Raw genomic sequence first — 15,040 nt, 5'->3', positions numbered from 1 at the left:
ATTTAGGAAAACTGGCATACTAATTCACTGTTGGTGGAGTTTCAAACTGATCCAGTCATTCTGGAGAACAATATAGAAACACGTCCAAACGGTAATAAAACTGTGCATACCCTTTGATTCAGCAAACCACTTAAGGGACTATATCCCCAAAAGATTATAAAATGGAAAAAAAGTATCATGTTCAAATATATTTAAAGCAGTTGAATTTATTTTTTACTGACAAATAATTGGAAATTAAGGAGATGCCTGTCAATTGTGGAATGGCTCATCAGCTTATGGTATATGAATGATATAGAGTACTATTGTTCTGTAAGAAATAATGAATAGCATAACTTGAGAAAATATTGGTATGACTCGCATGAGCTGATGCTGATTGAAGTGATCAGAACCAAGACAATATTGTACAAATTAGCAAAATTATAAAATGATCAATTATGATGGATACAACTCTGCTCAAGCTGTTCAGAGATCAAGGACTACTCTGATAGATCTCCTTTGTATAATGTCATCCTCAGCCAGAGGGACAAAACAAAACAAAACGGTTGTCTGAAGGCAGAATGAAGCTTACTATATTCACTTTTTGAAAATGTCTTTTATGTCTTTCCTTTCTTTCACATTTTTTTCTTTCCCCTTATTTCTAATTCCTTTCTGTGACTAATGTGGATATATGTTGAGAAAGTGGTAGAAAAATGTGAAACTCCTCATCCTGAAAATAACTAATCTATAAACATGTTTAACATAAATTCGCATGTACAATACTAACCTGTTTGTTCACTACTGATTGTAGTGGGGTGGGAAGGGAGGGTGGAAGGAAATTTTGTAACTTAAAAATATTAATATGCATATGAATGAATGTTGAAACTCTTTCATAATATGTATTTGGAAAAATAAAATATCAATTAAATAAAGAGAAATGTGGAACTCAGGCAAATGAATAAATTTTGAAAACTAATTTTGCATAAAATTGGAAAAAATAAAATTTTAATTTTAAAAGAGAAAAAATTTCATGTATAAACTATTTTAAAATCAACATTACAGTTCTAATGATAATACAAAAGAGACTTATGAAATAGAATGCATTAGTGATATTGAAATCTGTATGTTATAAATACTACATCAATTTTTGCTTATAAAATTACAGGGAAATAACTATTTTGTGTGTTGGAGTTTTAATTACATTGGCATGAGACAATGCAGATTATTATCACAAATGAAAGAGACAGTGAGAGAGAGAGAGAGAGAGAGAGAGAGAGAGAGAGAGAGAGAGGAAGGTGATATCTTAATTGCACAGATCATTGATAGGTGAATTATTCAAACCATATAATGTGATCATTTGTAACTGGTGTTATGCTTCCAACTTCTATTTGTTATTTTCTTGGCAGGGCAGTGGTGGGACGAGGAGAAGGGAGCAAATGGAGGGCTGAGACAAAACTATAATTTCATTGAAGAGAAAATTTCTTCAACCAATACATAGTGGCACTTGCCCTGAATCCTTATCATCACAAAGCATAGTAACTTTAATATCCTTCTATACTTCCACCATTGAAAAATTTTGCCTCTGTTACATGTGAGAAAACCAACCCATTTGATTTGTGGGTTCAAAGGTATTTAGATAATTATTCAAATATTAACGGTGGTGTACTTCCATTTGTATTAAACTGACACCTGATTACAATTAAATTAGCATAGGGAATAATAACTTTCCCCATCTTACACAGTCTTCAAAATTAAAGGTGTATCTCTGTTTCATAAGAAGATCATCTTTTCTTTAGGTTTTTGCAAGGCAAATGGGGTTAAGTAGCTTGCTCAAGGCCACACAGCTAGGTAATTATTAAGTGTCTGAGACAGAATTTGAACCTTTGAACCGAGGGAGAATTTTCTGACAGAAGAGGGACCCTCTGAGAAGAAACAAGCATATAAAGAAGCTCATTCCTCCTTTTTTCCAAATCTCTGTATAGCTTATACTGATAGATACTGTAATGAATTTTCCCTTAGTTGAAAGAGACTTTCATAAACATATACTTGAATCTGAGATACTTTATTCACAATGAAATAATTTATTTACTATGAGTATTAACAAATTTAATCCAATTTTTATAATTTCTTATATTTCATTTTTTAAAAATATTGGATTCTATTTGATATCCACTTTGATTTTTCTGGCAGTGACTTTTGATAGGTAAAAAAATTGAGCATTTCCATATGTAGCTTAGAAGTATGTTTCTCCAATATACAAACTTTCTGATTTAACACTAGCCTCAAAATTATTTATACCATTTATGTATTTTGAGTTATAACAACAATAACATCATTTAAATAGTAAATTAAGGTTTGCAAATATTGTTTCATTTGATACAGAGAAATCTGGATGATGACACAAACTCTAAAATTTAGGTCAATATTATCAAATTATTATATTCTCAGAAATTTGCTTAAAACACTGAGAGATCAAGTAAATCCCTTGGGTTTGTTAAAGCAAAGACTCGAAACCAGCTAGCTCTCCCAAATCCCATAAGCAACTTCTTTATCCTTAGCATAACAGTGACTCTTTGAAAATGGAGAAAATAAAATGAATAGGAGGAATTTTGTTGTGTGTGCATGTATTTATGTGTGCATGAACATTTTTAAATATATGTACACATTAATATATATTATATATGCGTATATATACAATTATGCACAAACATGTATTTGTGGCATATGTGTAGGTTTATATGTTCAGTTATGTGACATGTATATATATATATATACATATATATATATATGTATATAAAATCTCCAAAGTACTGAAAATATAACAGCATATATAGGTATAGGGATATACATAAACATATGCATATATGTGTTTCTAACTCTTACTATTTATATGAGCAAATTTGTAGATGTTAATGTATATGTACTCATTTTATATGTTTATGCATGTGTGAGTTACTTTATGAATGTGTATATATATATATATATATATATATATATCATTATGAACCATATTTCCACATGTATAAAGCCCTTTTTTGAAATATTTGGGGATCTAAAAACTGGGAGTGTCTTATACAGTGGTTGTAGAGTTTTTACTTGCATTTCTCTCTTTTTTATGCTTGTTTTTGTGCTCATTGTATTACATTTATTTCTGGTATATTAGAATACATTTTGCCACATTCTGCCAAGAAGTGGCTCAGAGAAGATTTTTGTGTAGTGCTGAATTCAAGTTAAAAATGATCCAGTTTGCAAAAGTGAATGGAAATTTTGCTGCTGAACTTAAGTTTGTTCCTCCTACGCCGAGAAAATAATCTGAGACTGGCTATGAAAAGAAGAAACCCAACTGAAAAGTACATGGCAGAAGGCCTTGAGTGGCAAGTCAGCAAAATAGACTGATTTAGAAGGGGAATTGAAGATAAGGATTGAAGAATAAAAGGCAATTGGAATTCCTGTTTCCACAAATATGGTTCAGCATAAGGGAAGAAGAATTGCTGAAGAAAAAGAAATTACTAATTTCAAACGAAGACACAATTTATGCTTCAGATTCATGAAAAAAGAATAGAATAAGCATGCATACATGCACTAGACTTGTCCAAAAGATGCCTGAAAGCTATGAGAAGAAGTTCCTTGATTTCATGATGAGTTCAATAACTTTACAAATTTCAGACAAAATTAAGGTGCTTCCAATACAATGGGAAATACAGTATGTGTGTGGCTTTCCCCAAGTTTTCTTTAAATAAAAACATTACTTTGGGATACAAGAATACACTGATATAAGGATATAAATTAACAACCAAAACCAAGCATACATACAAATATATCCTATAATCTCATTTTCTATTTTTTGACCCTCTATTTATTGATCATTTTATTTCATTATTTATACATTTTTGACATTATTTTTTCTTTTGAATCACAAATACTCTGTGTCCCTATTGTCACCTATCTACTGAGAATAAAAGAACAAAAATTAATGATACCTGTTAAATCATGCAGAATATATATATTTCCATATCAGTCATATTTCAGAAAATCCAGATAAAAAAATTAGTGACAAAATTCTTCTTCAATTTACACTGAGAGTTTATGAGTTCTCTCTCTGGTGGTAGATAAAAGATATCATTTTTTTCATCATGAGTTTCTTGAAATATCTTAGATAAATATATTTCCCAGTTGATCAACATTAAAACATTGCTGTTACCCATGGACAATTATCTCCTGAGTCATCCAACTTCAGTTTGCATCAATACATATAGATGTGACCAGGTTCTTTGATTTTTCTTTGAAATTATACCTATTGTGGACAACTGGGGTGGAGCAAAGATGGCAGCATGAAGCTCCCAGAGATTTTCCCAACCAAAGATAAAAGAAACCTCTACTCTGACATTCAAACAACAGATCCCACCAAGACAAAAAAGAAGATTCAAAGAAGCTTGCAATGTATATATCGTGGAAGAGGTTCATGAAGGCCTGTCTCTTTGGGAGAAAAGGGGAAATAAAGTCCAAGAGGCAGGACAGTGGCAAATTCAAAAACAAATGAAAATGGAAAAGAAACAAATGAAAATCAGGTAGGAAAATTATGAAAAATTGATGAAACAATTCAAGCCCATAAAAAGTTAAAATATCCAACTGGAAAAGGAAACACAAAAGCTAAGTGAAGAAAATAAAACCCTAACATTTAGAATTGAGCAAATAGAAACCTATGAGTCTACAAGACTACAAGATTCCATCACATATAAATAAAAAGACTGAGAAAACTGAAGAAGATTCAAAGTACCTTATGGAAAAAACAATGACTTGGAAAATGGATCTAGGAGAGGCAATCTACAAATCATCAGAGTACTAGAAAACCTAGATCAAAAAAATAAAGAACCTGGAAAACATCATGCAGGAAATTATAAGGGAAAACTGTCCAAATCTACTAGAACAAGATAACTATATAACCATTGAAAGAATCCACAAAACCCCTCTAGAAAGAGATCCCAGGATAAAAGAAAAGAGCTGTAATATCCAAATTCCATAACACTCACATAAAGGAGAAAATATTGCAAGCAACAAAAGGAAAACAATTCAAATACAACAGAAACACAATCAGACTCACACAGGATCAATCAGCCTCAACAATGAAGGATTGGAAGACCTGGAAGAACACATATTGGAAAGCAAAGGATTTGGGATTACAAGCCAGTATGTATTACCCTGCAAAATTCAGTATATACTGTCAGGGTAAAAAATGGATGTTCAAGGAAATAGAGGACATCCAGAATTTCCTAACACAAAGACCAGAACTGAACAGAGAATTCAATCTCCAATACATGACTCAAAAGTTGCATAAAAAGGGAAATGAAAAGAGGAAGGGAAAATCAAAATAAAACAAAACAAAAGAAATGCAACTCAAGATCATCAAATTGTATACTATCCTAAAAGGGAAGATGAATTTTTGGAATTTAAATTCTCTTAGGATAATTAAAGGATGGAAAATAATTAAAGAGAATGGATAAAGGATGTGTGTTTAGTTGGGTCTTATCCCTCCTTTGAAGAGGTTCAAGATGACATCACTATTTTTAAGATAAAGAAACCATGAAGAAATGTAGGGGTGTCGACTTTAAACTTGTGCTTAGCACTTTGTCTAATGAGGTTATCATTAGACAAGTTCCTGAGGTAGTGATTCCCATAACTTATACTCATTTGTAGAATTCTTCAGAGCCTCCCAGTACTTAGGGCTCTTTAAGCATCATAAATTGGGAGTTTCTGAATCATTATATCCCATAACTTGCAACCATTTGAAAAGCTCTCAAATGAGACCTTCAGACTCTCCCAGTACTTAGAGATCTTTAAGATTCTCCCTGTTAATTAGAACAGGATTTGACTTTATCCCATGCTTCACTTAACAAGGGGGTTAAGTAACCTGGGTAAGGAGGGGGAGGGTAAAGTGGGAGAGAATAGGCCTTGCTTCACTTAACAAGGTGTTAATACCCCTGGTGTGGAGAGGCTGAGGTAAAGTGTGTAAGAAAATGAGATTTGCTTCAATTAACAACGGATTAAATACCCTGATGGGGGGTAAAGTTTGAGAGAAAATGGACCTGGGGGGAGTGCAATAGTTCAAGAAATGATCTGGTGTGCAATAATACTTTTACTCATGAGGAGAATTTTGTGTACATGAAAGATACTTGAAAAGGAGGTAATGTAAAAATGATTATAACTATAATTTGATGTAATTTGAGTCAATGCTACTTATCAAACAATCAAGCAAACAATTTGACTTGATACCTTGATAAAAATATGAGCTTATCAAGCAAGGAAATAATGAAGTTATGATGGATGATACTTGATTTATTGTACTAGAGCAATTAATAACATCAAGGGAAGAGGTAAAAAGATTTATAATTATTGAGGGAAAATGGGAGAATATGAATGTAAGAATGCTGAGTAAATTCTATTCAATATATTTAGCCCAGAGAGCAAATAAGATACATTCCCACTTGGGTTTAAAAATCTGCCCTAATTTCAAGGAAAGAGGGGGACATGGAAAAGGAAAAATAAGGGAAGAAGGAACTTATAAAAAATGAAAAGAAATTGAAAGTTGAATTTTTAAAAGAAAAGTCAAAGGGGAAACATAGAAAAATTTTGGTGAGGAGGAATAAGAGAAAAGGAAAAGAGAAAAACATAAATGGAGAAAGGTAGCATGGAGGAAAAATAGAATAAGTAATCATAACTTTAAATGTGAACTGTCCCATCAAACAGAAGCAGCTATCAGAATGGATTAGAAACAGAATCCTATCATATGTTTTTTACAAAAAACATATCTGAAGCAGAGAGATATACAAAGGGCAAAAGTAAAAGTTTGTAGCAAAATCTATTATGCCTCAGCTGAAGTAAAAAAAAAACAAAACAAAACCAGGAGTAGTGATACAAATCTCAGATAAAGTAAAAGCAAAAATCAATCTTATTAAAAGGGTTACGGAAGGAAACTACATCTTAAAAAGCACCATTCATTCACCTAGGGGAATAGCATTCAAATTTCTAGAGGAAAACTGAGTGAATTACAAAGAAACATAGGCAATAAAACTTTTATAATGGGAGACCTCAATCTCCCTCTCTCACAGCTAGAAAATCTAAGCCCCCCCCCAAAAAAAAAGAAACAAACAAGAAGAAAGTTCAGGTAAATGAAATCTTAGAAAACTTAGATAGAGTACAAAGCACCTATACCAAAACTGACCCTGTACTAGGGTGCAAAATTTTAGAATGAAATGTAGAAATGCAAAAATTATAAATGCACACTTCTCAGACCATGATCTAAAAAAAATTATATGTAATAGACGGTCATAGAAAGATAAACCAAGAACAAATTGGAAATTAAATAACCCCATTTCAGAAGAAGAAATAGAAAAAAATTGTCAATAAACTCTCTAAGAAAAAGTCTCCAGGTTCAGATGATTTTACAAATCAATTCTACCAAACATTTAAGGAACAATTAATTTCTATGCTGCATAAACTATTTTAAAAGTTAGGAGAGGAAGGAATTTTGTCAAACTCCTTTTATGACAACAACATGGTGCTCATTCCTAAAGCAAGAAGAGCCAAAAATGACAAAGAAAATATAGACTTTTCTCCATAATGAATACTGATGTAAAAATCTTAAATAAAATTTTGGCATTAAGACTACAGCATGTTATTACTAGGATAATACTCCATGATCATGTATGATTTATATCAGGTAGGCAGGGATGGTTCAATATTAGGAAAAAGATAAACATAATTAAACATATCAATAGCAAAACCAACAGAAATCATATGGTTAGAGATAGATGCTAAAAATATATGAAAATAGATGCTGCAAAAGCCTTTGATAAAATACAACCTCCATTCCTATTAAAAAAATTAGAAAGTTTAGGAATAAATTGTGATTTCCTTAAAACAATAAATAGCAACTATCTACAACAAACAACAAATATTATAAGTAATGAGAATAAATTCAGGGCATTTTGAATAAAATCAGGGATGAAACAAGATTGTCCATTATCACTATTACTATTCAATATAATATTAGAAATGTAAACTGATGTCAGACTCACAAAGTTCAAGCCCCGCTGGGGAGCTGAGCATTAGCCCCTTGGAAAATCAAGTCAGGACCCCAGCAGCTCTGGCTGGGGTGACTTGTACTTAAGGGTCAAGGAATCCAAAAGACCAAAAGAAAATTTATCCCTGGAAGTGACTGTCATAAAAGAACTGAAAATGGAGGATCTTTACTACTCTAATTTGAGAGGTGTCAGACAGATGCAAAAGGAAAATCAGGAGAGATATTTAAGTGAAGTAACTAGTCTTCTACCATTTCCTACTGAAAAACATCTCATAGTTGGGATTGTGACAGAGTTTTGTTTTCCCTCACATTTTACTATACACCAGAGAATTTACACTGGACCAAAACCTTTCATATGCAATGACCATGGGAAATCCTTCAGTTAGAAATCACAGCTCACAACTCATCTGAGGATTCATACTGGAGAGAAACCTTTTGAATGTAAGGAATGTGTAAAAACTTTAAGGCAGAGATCATGTTTGAACTTACATCATAGGATTCACACTGGACAGAAGTCCTTTTAATATGATGTATATGAGAAAGCCTTCTATAAATCCGCATTCTTTATTAACCATCAAATGATTCATACTGGAGAGAAGGTTTAGATATGTAATGAATGTGGGAAAGCATTCATTTCTAGTTCAAGTCTTCCCAAACACAAGAGCATTCACACTGGAGAGAAACCTTATACATATAATGAATGTGGAAGAGCCTTTAATCAAAGCTCAAAACTTATAAGACACCACAGAATTAACACTGGAAAGGAGTCTTATATTTGCAATGAATGTGGAAAACCTTTGGGCAAAGCTCACATATGCATGTGCATCAGAGAGTTCACAAAAACAAGAAATCTTTTGAGTCTATACATGTAATGAATGTGGATTAGTACTTAATCAAAACTGAAAACACATAAGACACCAGAGGATTCACAATGCAGAGAAACTTTTGATATAATAAATGTAGAAAAATTTTCAGGCAAAATTCAAAGATGTATGCATACCAGAGTATTCACACTGACAAGAAGTCTTCTGAATATAAGTAATGCATTGCTTACTTTCCACTAGAGATTTTATATAATAGAGAGCAGAATTCATAACATAGATATGGAGAAGTCTTCTCCCAGGACTCAAACACTACTAGTCATTCAGTCATGCCTGAATTTTTGCAACCCCATGGACCATGTTATCAATGGTTGGCAAGGATATAGAAGTGGTTTTCAATTTCTTTCTCAAGTTGATTCAGTTAATACTTTTGTTAGACAGATAGAGGTGAAGTGAATTACCAAGGTTCATATACCTTCCAAGTCTTCTAGACTTCAGATTCAGTACTCTATCCACTGAGCCACCAGGCACCTCTGAACTACCAGCAAAATCAATGGAAATAAAAATCACTAAAAAATTAAAAGTGAGTGCTGAAAAATTACAAAGATTCAATATGACTTCCAAAGTAGATATGAAAATTTCTAAGTGTTAGGAGAGAAAGAAATCCAAATGTGTGGAGTGAGGTTTATGTTTTCCAATTTTTCCTACATAATAATTGATTGCTTGGGGAAGTTATTAAAATTATTGTTAATAAATTTAAAAATATTTTTCATTGAAAGTTTTGTTTCAAATTCTTTCCAATTGCTCTGTCCTTGTCTTCCTTGTCTATGAGAATGTAGTTATGTAAAACAGCCGCACATTAGTCACTTTGTACAGATTTGAAATTTTTTTAAAAAAAATAAAGAAAAAATGAAATGATGGTTGTAACATAAGAGAAGAAAAAGAAATTGAAGGAATCAGATTTGTCAATGAGGAAGCAAAACTTTCACTTTTTACAAATGAAATGATGGAATACTTAGAAAAACTGAGAAAATCATTTTTAAAAAATTCCTTGAAACAATTAACAAATTCAATAAAATAACAGGATATAGCATAAACCCACATTAATCATCAGCATTTCAATATATGAACAACAAAGCCCAAGAGCAAGAGACAGCAAGAGAAATTCCACTTAAAATAGCTATATACAACAATAAATCTACCTCTTAAAACAAACATAGAAACTATGTGAATACAGTTATACAGCTCTCACCCAAATAAAGTCAGATCTTAATGACTTGAAAAATATCAAATACTCATAGTCAGGTCCAGCTATTATAATAAAAATGACAATACTACTCAAATTAAATTACTTATTCAGTGTCCTACCACTCAAACTACCAAATAAGTACTCTACCAAACTAGAAAAAAATAGTAATAAAATTCATCTGGAGAAACAAAAGAACAAGATTAGCAAAGGAATTGATGGTAAAACATGTAAAGGAAGGTGCTCTAGTTATACCAGATCTAAAACTATATTATAAAGCAGCAACCATTAAAACTGCCTGGTACTGGTTAAGAAATAGAACAACAGATCAGTGGATTAGGATAGGTTCAAAAGAAGTCACAGTAAATGCAACAACAATCTACTATTTGAGAAACCCCAAAACATAAGCTTTTAGGATAAAAGAAGTGATCATTTGACAAAAATTGTTTGTAAAAACTGGGAAATAGTATGGTAATAACTAGGCATAGATCCAAATCTCTCACCCTATAACAAAATACATACACACATACACACACACACACATATGTATGTATGTATATATATATATATATATATATATATATATACACACACATATATAACAAAATGGGTACATGATTTAGGCATAAAGATTGACCCCATAGATGAATTGATAGACCAAGAAATATTCTATCATATCTATGGAAATGGGATAATTTTTTTGGTCAAACAAGAATTTGAGTAAATTATAAAGTACAAAATGAATAATTTTCACTATGTTACGTTAAAAAATTTTGCACTAATAAAAACAATGCAGCCAAAATTAGAAGGAAAGCAGAAAGCTGTGAAAGAATCTTCTCAACTAGGAGTTCTGATAAAGGTCTAATTTCTAAAATATATATAGAGAACTGCATCAAATTTATAATGTCACAAGGCATTCCCCAATTGATAAATGATCGAAGGATATGAACAGTTTTCAAGTGAAGAAAATTAAAGATATATATAATCATATGAAAAATGTTCCAGATCTTTATTGATTAGAGAAATGCCAATTAAAACAACAAGACATAACCTCAGATCTATTAGATCGACCAAATGAGGAAAAAGGGAAAATGAATAACTTTGTAGTGGTTTGAGGAGGATTGGAACATTGATGCTTTGCTGTTGGAGTTGTGAATGGATCCAAACTTTTTGGAGAGCAATATGTAACTATGCCCCCAAAACAATGAAACTGTTCATACCCTTTGACCCAGCAATTCCAATTCAAGGTCAATAACCAGAAGAAATAATAATAAAAGCGAAAAGTCCTACATGTTTTAAAATATTCATAACAGCTCTTTTTGTAGTGGCAAAGAATTGTAAATTGGGGGATGCCCATCAATTGGGAATGGCTAAACAAGTTATGGTACATGAATACTATGGAATCCTATTGTTGTAAAAATATCCTTAAATGACTGGACTCCAGAGAAGCATGGAATGACTTATGGGATCTGATGCTTAATGAAAGGAGTAGAAACAAGGAAATAACTTATATACACTTTATAAAAATTATCTCATTTATCTCTTTCCCTTAATTCTATTTCCTCATACTAAAAATAACTAATCTATCAGCATGTTTGTATTTATATTTGTACAATATTTGTACAAAATATATATGTATATACAGTGCTAATCTGAGTTTTCACCACTGAGAGGAGGGGGTTGGGATGGGAGGGTGGAAAGAAATTTTGTAACTTAAAAATATACATGGCATATGAATGAAAATAAATTTAAAAAACAGGGAATAGCAATTATTTTGTGGCTTTGTGATTTTGAGTTACCTAGGTCAGTGAGGAATTAAGTTATTTCCAAGTGACATACAAACATTATTTGCTAAAGGAGGCACTTAACATAGGTATTCCTGTTAACAAGTTGGTTTCTCTGTGACCTCCTAAGGGAAGAAGAAGCTGTCAAAATATCCAATAATAGATTGAAAACTTCTTAATTTATTCCTCATTCAAAAGTCATCTTGATGGGCAGCTAGGTGGCGCAGTGGATAAAATGACAGCCCTGGAGTCAGGAGTACCTGGGTTCAAATCTGGTCTCAGACACTGGATAATTACCTAGCTGTGTGGCCTTGGGCAATCCACTTAACCCCATTTGCCTTGCAAAAGAACCTTTATAAAAAGTCATCTTGACTCTGGCATAATGGATAGAGTGACTGACTGCAAATAGGAAGACTGGATGAAAACCTCTCCCCATATCCTTCATTGAATAAATAAATAAATCGAAAGCATTTGCTAAGTGATTTCTATCTTTTGGTTGTATTGTTTTCTGTTGTTTCAGTTATGTATGAGTCTGCGCTCTTTTTTTCTTTTTTTAATTTACATTTTTTATTTATTTACAAATTCCTAAAATAGTCCTGTTAGAAGAGTAAACATAACCCCCTCCCCCACACACACTCAGGAAAAAAAAAAAACAAACCAAACCTCTTGGGAAATAAAGTGAAAGAAAGAGCAAAAATGTACTGCAGTCTGTGTTCAGATGCTATCAACTCTATCTCTGGAGTGGATGGTATTCTTTATCATAAGTCCATCAGAGGAGTTATTTCTAATTTTTTCCCAGTTGCTATTGCTGTTAGTAATTTCTTCCATCCATTCCTCTACACTACCATTTAATATATTTTCTCTCTCCTTTCACTCTGTCCTTCCTCAGAAGTGTGCTGTGGGGTAGCCTAGTGGTGCAGTAGACAGAGCACCATCCTTGGGGCCAGGAGGTCCCAAGTCCACATTCCACCCCAGAAATCCAGCACCCACCCAGCCTCATGGTCTCAGACAGGCCACCAAATCCCACTTCCTTGATAAAAGTTAAAAAGAAAATGTGTTATATCTGACTATCTTCTCCCATCATCTACCCTCTCCTCTATCACCTACATCCCCTCTGCCCTCCCCTTTTCCCCTTTATGCCATTCCCTTTCTCTCCTTTTTCTTCTGGATTTCTATATCCTATTAAGTATCTATGCTGTATCCTTTCTGAGCAATTTCTGATGACAATGTAGGCTCCCTCATCCCCCTTACCTTCCCCTCTTCCATACCATCACAAAAGTAATTTCTTGACTTACATGAAATATCTTAGCCTATTCTCCTTCTCCTTTCTCTTTCTCCCACTACATTTCCTTTTCACCCATTCCTTCAAATTCAGCTCCCTCTCATGCTTAGTGTATATATATATATATACATATATATATATATGTATATATATATATATATCTTCTAACTGCTCTATTAAATGAGAAGGTTCATATGAATATTATCAAGATCTTTTTTCCATGCAATAATACATGCAGTTTAACATCATTAAATCCCTCAAAATATAGTTTCTTGTATACCCTCTCTCTGCATCACCTGAGTCCTGCACTCAGAAATCAAACTTTCTGTTCAGCTCTGGTTTCAAAAGGAACATTTGAAATTCCCCTGTTTCCTTGAATGTCCATCTTTTCCCCTGAAAGAGAATCTTCAGTTTTGTGGTGTTGCTGATTTTTTGTTGCATTAAAACCTCTTTTGCTTTCCAGAATAATATATTCTAAGCCCTATAAGCCCTTAATGTAGGCACAGCTAAGTCTTCTATAATATTGACTGCAGTGCCATTATATTTGAATTATTTCCATCTGGCTCTTTCTAACTTCTAACTTGGGAGTTTTGGAACTTGGCTATAATATTCCTTTTTTGGATCTGTTTCTGGAGGAGTTCGATGGTTCTCTCAGTTTCTATTTTGCCCTTTGCTTCTAAAATATCAGGGCAATTTCCTTTAGAAATTCTTTAAACAATTAAGCCTAGCCTCTTTTCCTGATCATGACTTTCAAGAAGCCCAATAATTTTTAAATTCACTCCTCTGGATCTGTTTGTCAAATCAGTTGCTTTTTTCAATAAAATATTTAATATTTTCTTCTAACTTTGGTTCTTTTGATACTGTTTTATTGCTTCCTGATACCTTGCAAAGTCTTAAGTTTACTTTAGTTTAATTCTACATTTGAAGGAGTTGTTTACGTCATAGAGTTTTCTTATCTCCTTTCCCATCTGGCCAATTCTGCTTTTTAAGATATTCTTCTAGAATTAGAATTGGGAAGGAAGAGAAATAACTCTCACTCTTTGCAGATGACATGATGGTCTATCTAGACAATCCCAAGAAATCACCCAAAAAAACTACTGGAAACAATTAGCAATTTTGGCAAAGTTGCAGGTTAAAAAATAAACCCTCCTAAAAACCTCAACTTTTCAACATATGTCTAGCAAGATACAGCAAGAAGAGCTAGAAAGGGAAATCCCATTCAAATAACTTCAGACAATATAAAATACCTGGGAGTCTATGTGTCAAGGCAGACTCAGATACATTTTGAAAGCAATTATAAAACACTTCTCACACAAATTAAATCAGATTTAAATAACTGACCAAATGTCAACTGCTCATGGATAGGTAGAGCTAATATAATAAAAATGACAATTCTACCAAAACTAAACTACCTGTTTAATGCCCTATCAATCATAATTCCAAAAAATTACTTTAGTGAGTTACAAAAAGTTGTAAGTAAATTCATATGGAGAAGTAAAACATCAAGAATTTCTAGGGATTTAATGAAATAAAGTGCAAAAGAAGGGGAATTAGCCCTACCTGTTCTAAAATTATATTATAAAGCATCAGTCTTAAAAACTGTCTGGTATTGGTTAAGAAATAGACTGGTGTACCCGTGGAATAAGTCTATTGTGCAATAGCAGGAAACAATTATGATAATCTGCTCTTTGATAAACCCAAAGAGTCAAGCAATTGGGATAAAAACTCTATCATAAAAACTGCTGGGAAAATTGGAAGTTAGTATGGAAGAAACTTAGATTAGACCAACACCTAACACCCTTTACCAAGATAAGATCCAAATGCATACAGGATTTAAACATAAAAACAATA

The sequence above is a fragment of the Macrotis lagotis genome, chromosome 1, assembly GCF_037893015.1.
Source record: "Macrotis lagotis isolate mMagLag1 chromosome 1, bilby.v1.9.chrom.fasta, whole genome shotgun sequence".
Taxonomy (NCBI): Eukaryota; Metazoa; Chordata; class Mammalia; order Peramelemorphia; family Peramelidae; genus Macrotis; species Macrotis lagotis.
The sequence above is the reverse complement of the archived record's forward strand: the minus strand, read 5'-3'. Positions refer to the sequence as shown.